Here is a 13,512-nt window from a genome sequence, read left to right on the forward strand (position 1 = left end):
TTACTAGCTAACTTAACTTCTAGTTACTACGATAAGTTAATACTAACTGCCTGCAGCGTTAAAAGTGTGCCAGTTTTGATAATATAAACCTACTTAGATGCCTTGCTCATAGAGCTAATCCCTATGAGCAAGCCCCTGGCACAGGGCAGGCAAGGGTTTTAATTTATCGCTGCAGGTTCCTAACTTACTATCCTATTCCCATTGACTAAATCTAATTCTTATTTTATGTCATAATCGGTGCGATTTCTTCATTCGGGATCGCCCCAGTCGCCCTGGTCCCAGTCGTGGCGGATTCCAACTGTTAAGTCGACCTATCCACGAACAGGCGGTACGGGATTGGGGCAGTGGTCGCGTTCGGTGTTGTCTATTTATTTAAGCATGAAGGTCTTTCAGAAAAGTTGTCAATACTTTTTGTGATACCTCGTTTGCCAGCGTATTCAGTGTCTGAAATGTCTCTTCCCGTCTTAAAAGGTCATAGGTGTTTGTGCTTGGTGGTTGTCGTCTCAATGTCCCGGCTACATCATCGAAAAGGGGCACTCATAAACCACATGGTCGGGAGTACCCTCCGGTGCGCCACAGTCGCACGCAGGCGTCGCCCTTTTCCCAAACCGACATAGATAAGTCGGATAGGGGCCATGACCGGTGAGAAAGTGGAACAATCCCCGAGTTGGCTCAAAGTACTTCATTTTCAGTCTGTCCTTTACATCTGGTAGGAACTGAAAGGTTCTTCTACCAGTTTCATCCGATTCCCAAATTTCCTGCCACAGATCTACCCCTCTTTCCCTTATCTCCCCTTTTTCCCTGACTATTACCCCCATAATTTCCTCTACCTTGGTGTTAATACCCTTTCTGGCCCAGTACCAAGCGGCCTGTTCCCTAACCTTAATATCTAAAGGGCAGAGCCCCATTATGATTAACAGGGCTCCCCCTGGAGATGTTCTGTATGCTCCCACGGACCTTATTATCATGTTCCTTTGTACTCTTCTCACCGTCACAGCAGGCACCACCCTCGTGAGCCCAGACTCCCGAGCCGTAACCCACTATTGATGTCAGTATGCTGTTATGGTAGAGTTTGATTAAATGAGGCGGGAGGTGGAATCTCTTATGTCCTATAAAGATTAGATTGTTTAGTAATTGTAGTGCTTTCTGGGTTACGGTTTCTATGTGCTTTGCAAAATTCCACCTTTCATCGATGATGATTCCCAAGTAGCGTGTTTCTCGTCTCCGAAGAACAGGCATACCGTCAATTCTCACAGTCGGGTTTCTTATTAACTGTCCTTTAAGTAGTAGGTAGGTCGACTTGGATGGTGAGATAGTCATTTTGGTCTTTTGGCACCATAGTTGTAATTTGTTTATTGCTCCTTCTATTTTAGGTTCTATGTCCTCGCGACTTCGGCCGCCGACCAGCAGGAGGAGGTCGTCAGCGTAGGCTATCACCTCTAGCACATCTTCGCTCTGTTGCAGGCTATCCAGAAGAGGCTCCATGTGGATGTCCCAAAATAGGGGACGCAACACTGAGCCCTGGGGGCAACCCTTGGTGATAGTTTTCCGGAAATATCCGCTAGGGGATGATAGCTGTACCTCCCGATCTTCACAATAGCTCCTCAAACACCCATATAGCAGCCCTGGGCACTCCTTCTCCCGAAGGCAGGAGAAGAGCGAAGGCCACCACAGGTTGTCGAAGGCGCCACTGATATCCACCATGATGCCAACAACATACTTACACGGGGCTGAGCCACGGACCTCGGCCGCCAGGGCGATTGCATCAGATGCCGATCGCCCCGACCTAAAACCGAATTGCCTGTCGCTCATCCCGTGCAGCATGCGGTGAGCAGTCAATCTATCCGCTAATAACTTCTCCAGTAATTTGCGAAAGCCGTCCTGCAGGCAGATGGGCCTGTAGGATTTGGCCTCTGCAGGGTCCTTCTCGGGGCCCTTTTTAATGATCACCACGTTCGCAGTTTTCCATATTTTTGGGAATTTGCCTTGCCTAAGGCATGCATTGAAAATGTGTGTGAGTGGCGCAACTAACTGTGGGGCTAAGAACTGCACTACCTCCACCACAATACCGTCTGGCCCGGGGGCTTTTCCCTTCTTTAGGAACTTAATAAGAGAAGCAACTTCCTCTTCAGAGAAGCGGAGGACCGCCAAGTCATTTTCATACCTATGAAGGTCTTCATCGCGTAATTGACGCTGCTCTTCAGTGACTTCATTTCTATCATCGTCAGGCAACAGCGACCGGAGGAGGACCTCGGCAGTTTCCTGCCAGGATTCCGTCATCCCGTCCCCGCGCCTGAGCGTTGATATCATTGTTGGGGAACGAATCTTCTCCCTTACCAGTCTATATGGCACACCCCAAGGATCGAGGGCCAGCTGACTGGTTACAAAATTTTCCCAACTAGTTGTTCTGGTCTTTTGTAATTCTTTTTGGAAGTTGTCTTTTGCCTGCCGGTATAACTGCAGCCATCTTTGCTTTTCCCACCAGACGACACTGCGCTGGTAGTGCTTCCTCAGTCTCCTGACAGACTGTTGTAGTTCTTGTAGTTCGGCTGACCATGGTGCCGGTGTGGCCGCCATGGCTCTCCTCCTGGTTGGTACGGCTGCCTTAATTGCCCTTGTTATTGAATGTACCAGCCCTTTGGCTCTGTCGTCCACGTTGAAGTCCTGTCGTTCGTCTCCTTCTGGTAATGGAGGAATGTCGCACTCTCTGGCTAGGCGTTCCCAATCTGTTTTTCTAAAATTCCATTGCACCTCCCACCCCATGGCCCAACGGCACTCTCTGTCTCCAACAAATAAAGGTGATTAGATTATGGTCGCTAGTGGTGGCATTGTCTTCCACTCTACACTCTTGGAGTATGTTCACTGCGTTTGGCATGAGCAAAGTCACGTCAATGTTAGTGCCCTGTCCTCCTCCAGCTATGTAGGTTGGGGGATTACCTGGTCTGTTTGCCACCACGAGTTGAAGAACCAATATCATTTCTTCTGCTTTTGCACCATTTTCATCCCTTGTGCCACTGTACCATAGGGGGGATTTGGCGTTAATGTCAGCAGTTATAATGATTTTGCGCCCCCGCAACCCCGTGACCACACTCACTAGATGATCTATGTGATGTTCGATTCTATCACCGTACTGAAAGTACATGTTAATAATGATAACAATCCCAGCAGGAGATTGTATCTCCACGACGTTGCAGTGACTGTTGGAGAACTGTGACAAGGGTGTTGCACGCAGTGCAGCGTTAGTTATCAGAATGGCCGCTCTGGGGATGTCCCCACTGCTAACAGTTTGCCATGTTGCGGCAGTGAACGCAACTTTTCCAGCCAGAGAGTATGGCTCCTGTAAACAGAGTATGTCCAGTCTCTTTTCCACCACTTCCTTTCGGAGCTCCTGCATCACTAGTCGACTGTTATGAGTGTTGAGCTGTCCGATTTTTATTCTGGTCGTCATGGAAAGTAGGTATGTATGTGGTCATGTGGCCAGGTTTTATTCCAGTCGTATGCCAGTCGTCCGTGTGCTATCACTGATTGATGGTAAATGTCGTCCAGGTCAAATTTCTCTCCTCGTCTTTTGAACACTTTTTTGAGTAGGTCCCGCAGTGCTCCGAAGTCAGTGGGGAGGTTCACCGACTTTAATTGTATTCTGTCCACAGCCTCCATCACCGAGAAGGTTACCCTTCGTCCGTACTCACGTCCTACTCGGACCACATGACATAAGGCAGTGGTCAGGGTAGTCGGCTGCTCTAGTCTAGCTAATTGCATGGTGTACTCAAGGTTTGGGTACACCCTCACTGGGTCCACGGGTGGCAACCTAACCACTGGGCTATCTTTGGTGTTGGAGTTGGCGGTGGAGCTCGTTATCGTGCTTTCCTGGATGGGTTTTGCAGCTATATCTGTCACTACCACTGGATGCTCTTGCCGTTGCCGATTTTTAATCGGCAGCATGTCCTGGCATTGGGAGGAGGGTGCTCTAACCTCTGAGGGGAGCTCAGTTTGAATACCAATGTCCCTGGTGGGGGACTGTTGGTACGTCGGCGCTGATAAGCGACTTCAGGAAATTCCTGAATCTACTCGCTCTCATAGCATCGCTCCTCCTTTTGCTTGGGGATTTATACTTTGGCATCCTGCATGGTATGCCGTTTTCAGCCATAGTCGATTCGAGATATTAGTCTTTGTTCGAGCATCCTGTAGCTAGGGCAGTTTCGTCCTGTGCCTCCACAGGACTTCTTGCCACGACTCTTGCACGGGATGCGGACACCTGTGGCCTTACAGTTTTTCCGGGTGTGTCCGTTATTACCGCATTTTGAGCAGGCCGACCCCCTGGTGCAATGCCTCAGGATGTGGTCCAAGTCGCCGCAATTATGGCAACGAGGTACCACGATGTAATCTTTAGTATTTATGGCGTGGAATCCCACGTATAGTCTGCCCAGTACTGTTATTTTTCTCCACATTGTTGCAGAGACATCGCCGACGTGATGTAAGACATCACGGTCCTGGGGACGAGTCTCGAATCTTAGTTTAAAACTGTTTCGGAATTCGTTTTCGTTTATATCCTCAAAGTTTTGTTTTCTGATTGCCTCAGACAATTCCTCATTTGTCATAACAGTAGGAACGTCATACAATATGACCAAGGGGTTCCTCTTTTTTGGGGGTTCACATTTAACTACTGTGTTCAATTTAGGATTTTCCAGAAGTTTGTTCTTATCCTCTTCAGACGCAACTTCGACAATCACCGAGTTGCTGCTTGGTTTGACACGTTTTATCTTTATTTTACCTTTTACTGGGTCAATTGTAGTGGTCAAAAGTTCCTGGATCCTTTTGACACTTGTATCTTTTCCAGGCAAAGTCCTAAGAAAGACTGCCGTCTCCTGTTTCTTAGTCACTCTGTCTATTGCCTCTTTTGTATTATTTTGTGTGGTGGGGGCTTGTGCAGCCACCGCCGCCCAGGTCTTACTTGGTGGTTGTTGTTGTTGTTGTTGTTGTTGTTGTTGTCTCATCCGGGTGTTTTCTTTCTCCAGCTCCTCTACTCTTCCTTCCAATTTAGCATGGGCAATTGCCCATGGAGCCAATTCGTTTTTTATCTGTAAGATTGCTGCTTGGCTTATTTTCCCATTTTTGATGCTTTGTTCCAGGAGCAACGTAATTTTGGAATGTCTCTGCATTACTGTAAAGTCCTCCTCTGCCTGTCCCGCCTCGTCCTGTGGAGAGGGATCAGGCGCAAAAGAAGCTCTCCAAGGCGCACTAATATCACTCATCTCTGATGTCGCCATGATGTACGAGTGATGAGAAGAAGTGGGAGCCCGCCTCTTGCCCTGGACCAGCTCCTCTGGCATGGGGGGGGGGGGGGACTCTTGCAGCTCGCCCACCGACCTCGCCCCTAGGTCAAGGGCACTTCAGAGCTGCTGGGTTCAGCGCACCATCACCAGTGCACTGGTCCCCCTCGGTGACTCCATCATCGACGATTTCACGCGACGCTCCTCGGCAATGCACCCCGCACTCCGGAGAGGCGGATGCACCTCTCGTCCTTCGCCGCCTACTTACCGGAGTTTCCACCTCTCGGCCGAAGACCCACTCCTACTCAGGTGGCGGGCCAGTCCCCCAGACGTTCGGCGGTCTGGACCCATCTAACCCCCCCATGTGGGTTCGGGGGTTAGAATAGGCCCGCGGTATTCCTGCCTGTCGTAAGAGGCGACTAAAAGGAGTCTCAAAGTTTCGGTCTTATTTGATGATCCCCTGTCGGGTTTGACCTCCATATCCCAAAATTTTTCCGAAGAGCGAGCCGATTGGGGAAGGGCGCCTTACTTGGTGCATTGTGTCCATGTTGTGTTGAGAACTTTCGCCATCTTATTCGTCGTTGCATTGCAGTCCTGCCCGCTCTCCGTCGCTTGGGCATGGATACGCTCCTGCGTGCACTTTCTGCCAAGCACTGCGCAGGGCCATTTTCTGCACTGATGACGCCCATGGACCACATGTCACCTAACATCCAGCACAGTAGCCAGTCCGTTGTGGTGGGGCCGCCATGTACCCTCTTGGTTGTAGCCCCCTGACAACACAGGGATCGCTCTACTGATGCCTGCGCCGTTAACTACCCACGTATGCCAAGGAGTAGATGCCCATCTCCCTGGGGCATCGGGACTCCCGGCAATGGCCATCCTGCCAGGTGGCCTTTGCTGTGGCTGGGTGGCGCCCGTGGGGGGGGCCCCTTGGTCGGAGTAGGTGGCATCAGGGTGGATGACCCGCAATGAAGCGTGGTACATCGTCTCTCGCTGGCGGCCAGCCGTCAGCAGTCTCTAAGCGTTCGAGGGCCCATTTTAAAGGTAACGTTTATGACCCCAAATCGTTCCCCTCCCTCGCCACACCATGGGAGGAACGAAAGGCATTGCATGAAAGTGAGATGTATTCGCCCAGATATCTTGTCTCTACCAGAGCTGATGGGGAATCTTTTCTATCCGTGAAGCCTCAGTTCTTTGTAGAGCATTTAGAGGACAAGTTTTGGGAGGTGGAGGGCTTGTCCAAGATGCGGTCCGGATCGGTGTTGATAAAAACGGCATCCTCCGCCCAGTCGTGGGCCTTGCTCGCTTGTACTAAGCTGGGGGATGTCTCCGTCACTATCACGCCCCATAAAAGTCTGAATATGGTCCAGGGCATTATCTTCCACAGGGATCTCCTTTCACAGTCCGATGACGAGCTGCGCGCCAACTTGGAGCGACGAGGTGTCCATTTCGTCGGGCGCGTCCACCAGGGTCCGAGGGATCGGCAAGTTGCCACCGGTGCCTTCATCTTGGCCTTCGAGGGTGACACGTTACCTGAGAAGGTCAAGGTGATGGTGTACCGTTGTGATGTCAAGCCGTATATCCCTCCCCCGATGCGGTGCTTCAAGTGTTGGAAGTTCGGCCACATGTCTTCACGCTGTGCTTCTGACCTCGTCTGTCGCGATTGCGGTCGACCTTCCCATCCTGATCATCCCTGTGCGCCGCCTCCAATCTGTGTGAACTGTGGTGTGCAACATCCGCCTTGCTCGCCAGACTGTCCGATTCTGCAGAAGGAGCGGAAGATCATGGAAATCAAGACTCTCGACCACCTGACGTACACTGAGGCGAAGCGGAAATATGATTGGCTTCATCCAGTGCACATGACAGCTTCTTATGCCGCAACTGTCACTCCTGCTACAGTTCCATCCGCTCCAGTCAGCTCTCAGAGTCCCACACCTGCCCCCTTGATGGTGGGGGGCACTAAACCCACTGTTCCTCCTGATCCATCTACTTCAGGAGCAACGCCCCCCCCTACCATCGGGGACATCAGTTCCCCCTTCCCAGCCGGAGAAGCGTAAGACTTCTTCGGCTTCTCACGCTCACAAGGGGTCCCTTGGGGCCCTCCCTCCCCTGGTTTCCACCAGCGGGAAGGCTGACGACCAGCAGTGGCGTAAGTGCCCACAATCAGCTGGTCGACGGGCTTCACGATCCTCCTCAGTCCCGGAGACTGAATTGGTGAAGCCCTCCCAGCCAGTTACACCCAAGGAGAAGCATGAGAAATCAAAGAAGAAGAGCACTAAGCCCAAGGAACACGTGGTGGCAGCCACCCCACCGCAACCTTCCAGCTCTGCGTCTGAGGACGAGGTGGAGATTCTGGCGTCCGCTGAGGACATGGATCTCGCCAGTCCCTCGGACCCAATAGATGGCTGTTGTCCAGGTGGTGACTCAGTAGTAGCAGGGGCCCCGGAGGCGTAATCTGCCTCCCCAGTCCCTTCACGCCTTTCCCATCCATGGCTAATACCATCCTCCAGTGGAACTGCTGCAGTTTCTTCCACCATTTAGCTGAGCTCCGCCAACTTATCAGCCTTCATCCTTTCCTTTGCATTGCTCTGCAGGAAACTTGGTTTCTAGCAATGCGAACCCCCGCCCTCCGTGGCTATCGGGGTTATTTTAAGAACCGGGCAGCTTATGAAAGGGTGTCTGGTGGCGTCTGCATATATGTCCTTAACTCTCGTCACAGCGAGTTTGTACCTCTACAAACAGCTTTAGAGGCTGTAGCTGTTCGGGTGTGGACGCCACAGGCTATTACCGTCTGCAGTATTTACCTTCCACCGGATGGTGCTGTCGCGCAGCATGTCCTTGCTGCTCTGATAGCCCAACTGCCGCCATCTGTCTTGTTGCTGGGCGATTTCAATGCCCACAACCCTCTATGGGGTGGGACTGCCTCCGATGACTGCGGTCGTGCCGTGGAGCATTTGTTGGCTCAGCTCGACATTAGCCTCTTGAACACTGGTGCTCCTACACATTTCAGTGTGGCCCATGGCTCGTTCTCGGCCATCGATCTCTCTCTTTGCAGCCCCGGACTTGCCCCATCCCTCCACTGGCGAGTGCATCCTGACCTGTGTGGTAGTGACCATTTTCCCATCTATTTGTCACTGCCACAGTGTCATTCTTTTGGGCGCCTGCCCCGCTGGGCTCTCCACAGGGCTGACTGGCCGGCTTTTACTTCTGCGGCAACCATTGAGTCTCCCCCCACAGGGTGACATTGACGAGGTGGTCCGTGTGTTAACCAAGTCAGTCATTTCAGCGGCTGAGGCTGCCATCCCCCGCTCTTCTGGACTCCCTCGGAGGAAGGCTGTACCCTGGTGGTCGCCGGAGATTGCTGAGGCTATTCGCGACCGTAGGCGGGCTCTCCAGTGTCATAGGCGGCACCCGTCTCTGGAGACGCTCATCGCCTTTAAGAGGCTCCGTGCCTTGGCCCGTCGTCTTATTGCACGGCGTAAGCATGAGTGATGGGAGAGGTATGTCTCGTCCGTGGGCTCCCATGTCTCCCCCTCGCTCGTGTGGTCCCGGATCCGGCGGATTTATGGATCCCAGACCCCTACGGGTGTCCCTGGGATCTCCCTGGCCGGCGCTGTCTGCACGGACGCTGCCGCCATTGCTGAACACCTTGCTGCGCACTTTGCTGAGAGCTCTGCGACTGCAACTTATCCCCCCGCCTTTCGCTCTCTCAAGGAGCGGGCCGAGCAGACGCCATTATCGTTCCACACGCGTCGTTCTGAAACATACAATACTCCTTTCAGCGAGAGGGAATTCCTCGCTGCCCTCTCCAATTGCCCTGATACAGCACCAGGCCTGGACTGCATCCACTCACAGATGCTGAAGCATCTCTCCAGGGACTGCCAGAGCCACATTCTCGCGATATTTAACCGCATTTGGAGCGAAGGCGTGTTCCCGTTGCCATGGCGAGAGGGTGTTATTGTCCCCATCTTGAAGCCCGGTGCGGACCCACTGGCGGTGGATAGCTATCGTCCCATTACCCTCACCAACGTTTTGTGCAAATTGCTCGAACGTATGGTGGGGCGGCGTTTGTGTTGGGTCCTTGAGCCGTGCGGTCTCCTCGCTCCATCCCAGGGTGGCTTCTGTCGGGGTCGGTCTCCAGCGGACAATTTGGTGCGGCTGGATCTGCGGTCCATACGGCCTTTGCCCGACGTCAGCATCTCGTTGCTGTATTTTTTGATCTGCGTAAGGCGTATGAAACCACATGGTCCCCCTGCGGGTCCAGGGATTAGAATAGGCCCGCGGTATTCCTGCCTGTCGTAAGAGGCGACTAAAAGGAGTCCATCCCCCTCACGGGGGTAGTTAGCGCCTGCGTCCGGAGACGGACGCTTCCATGACCTATAATCGTGGTCTTTTTGGTTTTTCCCTTCTCGTTTCTTCCTTCCTTTTGTTGGTTCCTTTCTTTGCTCTTCTCCACCTCACTGTCTTCCTTACTCTTTCCCTTGCCTTCTCCTTGCCTTCTCATTGCCTTTTTCTCCTTGCCTTCTCATTGCCTTTTTCTCCTTGCCTTCTCATTGCCTTTTTCTCCTTGCCTTCTCATTGCCTTTTTCTCCTTGCCTTCTCATTGCCTTTTTCTCCTTGCCTTCTCATTGCCTTTTTCTCCTTGCCTTCTCATTGCCTTTTTCTCCTTGCCTTCTCATTGCCTTTTTCTCCTTGCCTTCTCATTGCCTTTTTCTCCTTGCCTTCTCATTGCCTTTTTCTCCTTGCCTTCTCATTGCCTTTTTCTCCTTGCCTTCTCATTGCCTTTTTCTCCTTGCCTTCTCATTGCCTTCTTCTCCTTGCCTTCTCTGGTCTCCGTCTCGGCGTTTGAGACAGTCTGTCCTCTTTCTCCCTCTCTCTCTTCTTTTTCCTCTTCTTCCTTCCTCCCTGTGCGTGCCTGAAGGCCGACCCACGCGTTCGCACGCGTAGCCGGTGACGGGGTAATGCGTAAGTCCCCGCCCTGGGTAGACATGTAAGGCACGCGCGTACCCCCTGGTAAAGGCCAGGCCCGGGGAGGGGTGATTGCCTGAGCTGATACCTTCTGACCATGCCGATTGGTCCCTCCGTCTGTTTCTCGGGAGGTGTGACCTGAGGTGTAAACATTCACCTAAGGCGGGAGTGCCCTCTGAGAGGGTCCCCACAAGGAAGGAGCGCGCCATCGGAGACGCTGGCAATCATGGGGGATTCCTCCGCAATGGATTCTACTCCATCTCTCTCGACTTCGACCCAAAAACGGAAACGTGACCAGCCAACAGTGACAAAAGTACTACTGCCTGCCCCACAGTTCCTCGTAGTTTCTCGATCTGAGGACGGAAAGGATTTTTCCTCTGTCAACCCTTTCGTTATTCAGAAGGGCGTAGATGCCATAGCCGGATCAGTCAAATCTTGTACCAGGTTGCGTAACGGCACCTTATTACTAGAAACTGAGAGTGACTTTCAGGCACAAAAACTGCTTCGGGCCACCCTCCTGTACACGTTCCCTGTCCGGGTGGAGGCCCACCGAACTTTGAATTCGTCTCGTGGTGTAGTCTATACTAGCTCCCTCGACGGATTGACTGACGAGGAGCTTCAATCTTTCCTCGCTGAGCAGGGCGTGACGGCTGTCCATAGGGTCATGAAAAAGGTCAACAATGACCTTGTACCGACCCGGACAATTTTCTTGACCTTCGATAGTGTTAAGCTGCCATCGCGCATCAAGGCGGGCTACGAGGTTATTTCTGTTCGCCCCTATGTCCCGACACCTAAGCGCTGCTACCAGTGTCAGCGTTTCAATCACACTTGACAGTCTTGTTCCAATGCGGCTAAATGTGTCACTTGTGGCAGGGATGCCCATGAGGGTGACTGTCCACCTCTGTCTCCTCGTTGTGTGAACTGTCAGGGTGACCATGCCGCATCCTACCGTGACTGTCCTGTCTATAAGGAAGAACGCTGTATCCAAAAAATTCGGGTCAAAGAGAAAGTGTCCACCTCGGCTGCTCGCAAGCTATTGGCTAGTAGGAAGCCCACGCTGCTCCCAGCGGGGAAATACAGAACTGTCCTCGCCTCTCCTCGGACTACCCAGGAGGTAGCAACCCAGACATGCGATCTGACCTTCAGCACCACGGTCGTCCGTTCGGCCAGTGCTAAGATCGCGCGGTCGACGTCTCCTCTTCCTCCCATCACCCCACAGACACCAGCCCATTCCTCAGCTTCTGCTAAGACAAAGACATGGAAGTCAGATGCACGGGCCTTCAAGAAGGAACCATCCCGTGCAGACTTCCTCCGTACCTCGACCTCCCAGCCTTCGACCGGTACTTCCACCAAACGTCCTTCCAAAAAGGCGCATAGGAAGCACAGTTCTCCTTCTCCGCCACGGCGCATTTCTTCTCCTGCGCCACCCAACGGTTGCCGCCCCAGGCCGTCATCCGTTTCGCCTGGCCGCACCGCTGGTAGCCGTACATCTGGCCGTTCACCGGCGGAGGAAGCTCCCCCTCCTGGCCATCCTCCCGAGATGGCCGATGACCCTATAGACCCAATGGACGATGACTGTCCGCCTACTGATAGCGGCGGCAGTGCTCGCTCGAAGCCAGGCCCTAAGCGGCCTTCGAGGTGACCACTTCTATCATCTTCCTTTTCTTACGATGGCACTTATTCACTGGAATATTCGCAGCATTCGCTCCAACCGAGAGGACTTGAAGTTGCTGCTCCGCTTGCACCGTCCGCTCGTCGTAGCCCTCCAGGAAACGAAGCTACGCCCATGCGATCAAATTGCCTTGGCACACTACACCTCTGTGCGTTTTGACCTACCCCCTGTGGTAGGTATCCCAGCTCATGGAGGGGTTATGTTGCTGGTCCGGGATGATATTTACTACGATCCCATCACGTTGCACACCGGCCTGCAGGCAGTTGCCATCCGCATTACTCTCCCCACTTTTACGTTTTCCTTTTGTACTGTTTACACTCCATCGTCATCTGCCGTTACCAGGGCAGACGTGATGCAACTTATTGCTCAGCTACCTGCACCATTTTTGTTAACTGGAGACTTCAATGCCCACCATCCCCTTTGGGGCTCTCCAGCATCCTGCCCGAGGGGCTCCTTGTTAGCAGACCTTTTCAACCAGCTCGATCTTGTCTGCCTCAATACTGGCGCCCCTACTTTTCTTTCAGACACATCTCACACCTATTCCCATTTAGACCTCCCTAAATGTACTCCCCAACTTGCACGCCGGTTTGAGTGGTATGCACTTTCTGATACATATTCGAGCGACCACTTCCCGTGTGTTATCCATCTCCTGCAGCATACCCCCTCTCCGTGCTTCTCTAATTGGACCATCTCCAAGGCAGACTGGGGGCTCTTCTCTTCCAGGGCGACCTTTCAGGATCAAATCTTCACAAGCTGCGATCGTCAGGTCGCACACCTCACGGAAGTCATTCTCGCTGCTGCTGAATATTCCATCCCTCACCGTACTTCTTCTCCACGTCGCGTACCGGTCCCCTGGTGGACCGCAGCATGTAGAGGTGCTTTACGTGCTCGTCGACGTGCTTTACGCACATTTAAACGCCACCCTACAGTGGCGAATTGTATCAATTATAAACGATTACGTGCTCAGTGTCGTCGTATTATCAAAGAAAGCAAGAAAGCCAGCTGGGCTGCTTTCACAAGCACCTTCAACAGTTTTACTCCTTCTTCTGTTGTCTGGGGTAGCCTGCGCCGGCTATCTGGCACTAAGGTCCACTCACCAGTTTCTGGCTTGAAGGTCGCGAATGACGTCCTTGTGGCCCCTGAGGCTGTCTCCAATGCCTTCGGCCGCTTTTTCGCAGAGGTTTCGAGCTCCGCTCATTACCACCCTGCCTTACTCCCCCGCAAACAGGCAGAGGAGGCTAGGCCACCTAACTTCCGCTCCTCGAATTGTGAAAGTTATAATGCCCCATTCACCATGTGGGAACTCGAAAACGCACTTGGCCGATCACGGTCCTCCGCTCCAGGGCCAGATTCTATTCATATTCAGATGCTGAAGAACCTTTCTCCTGTGGGTAAAGGTTTTCTTCTTCGTACATACAATCGCATCTGGATTGAGGGACATGTTCCCGCATGCTGGCGCGAGTCTATTGTTGTCCCGATTCCTAAGCCGGGGAAGGACAAGCACATGCCTTCCAGTTATCGACCTATCTCGCTTACCGGCTGTGTCTGTAAAGTGATGGAGCGAATGGTTAACTCTCGATTGGTTTGGCTGCTCGAGTCTCG

The sequence above is a fragment of the Schistocerca americana genome, chromosome 6, assembly GCF_021461395.2.
Source record: "Schistocerca americana isolate TAMUIC-IGC-003095 chromosome 6, iqSchAmer2.1, whole genome shotgun sequence".
Taxonomy (NCBI): Eukaryota; Metazoa; Arthropoda; class Insecta; order Orthoptera; family Acrididae; genus Schistocerca; species Schistocerca americana.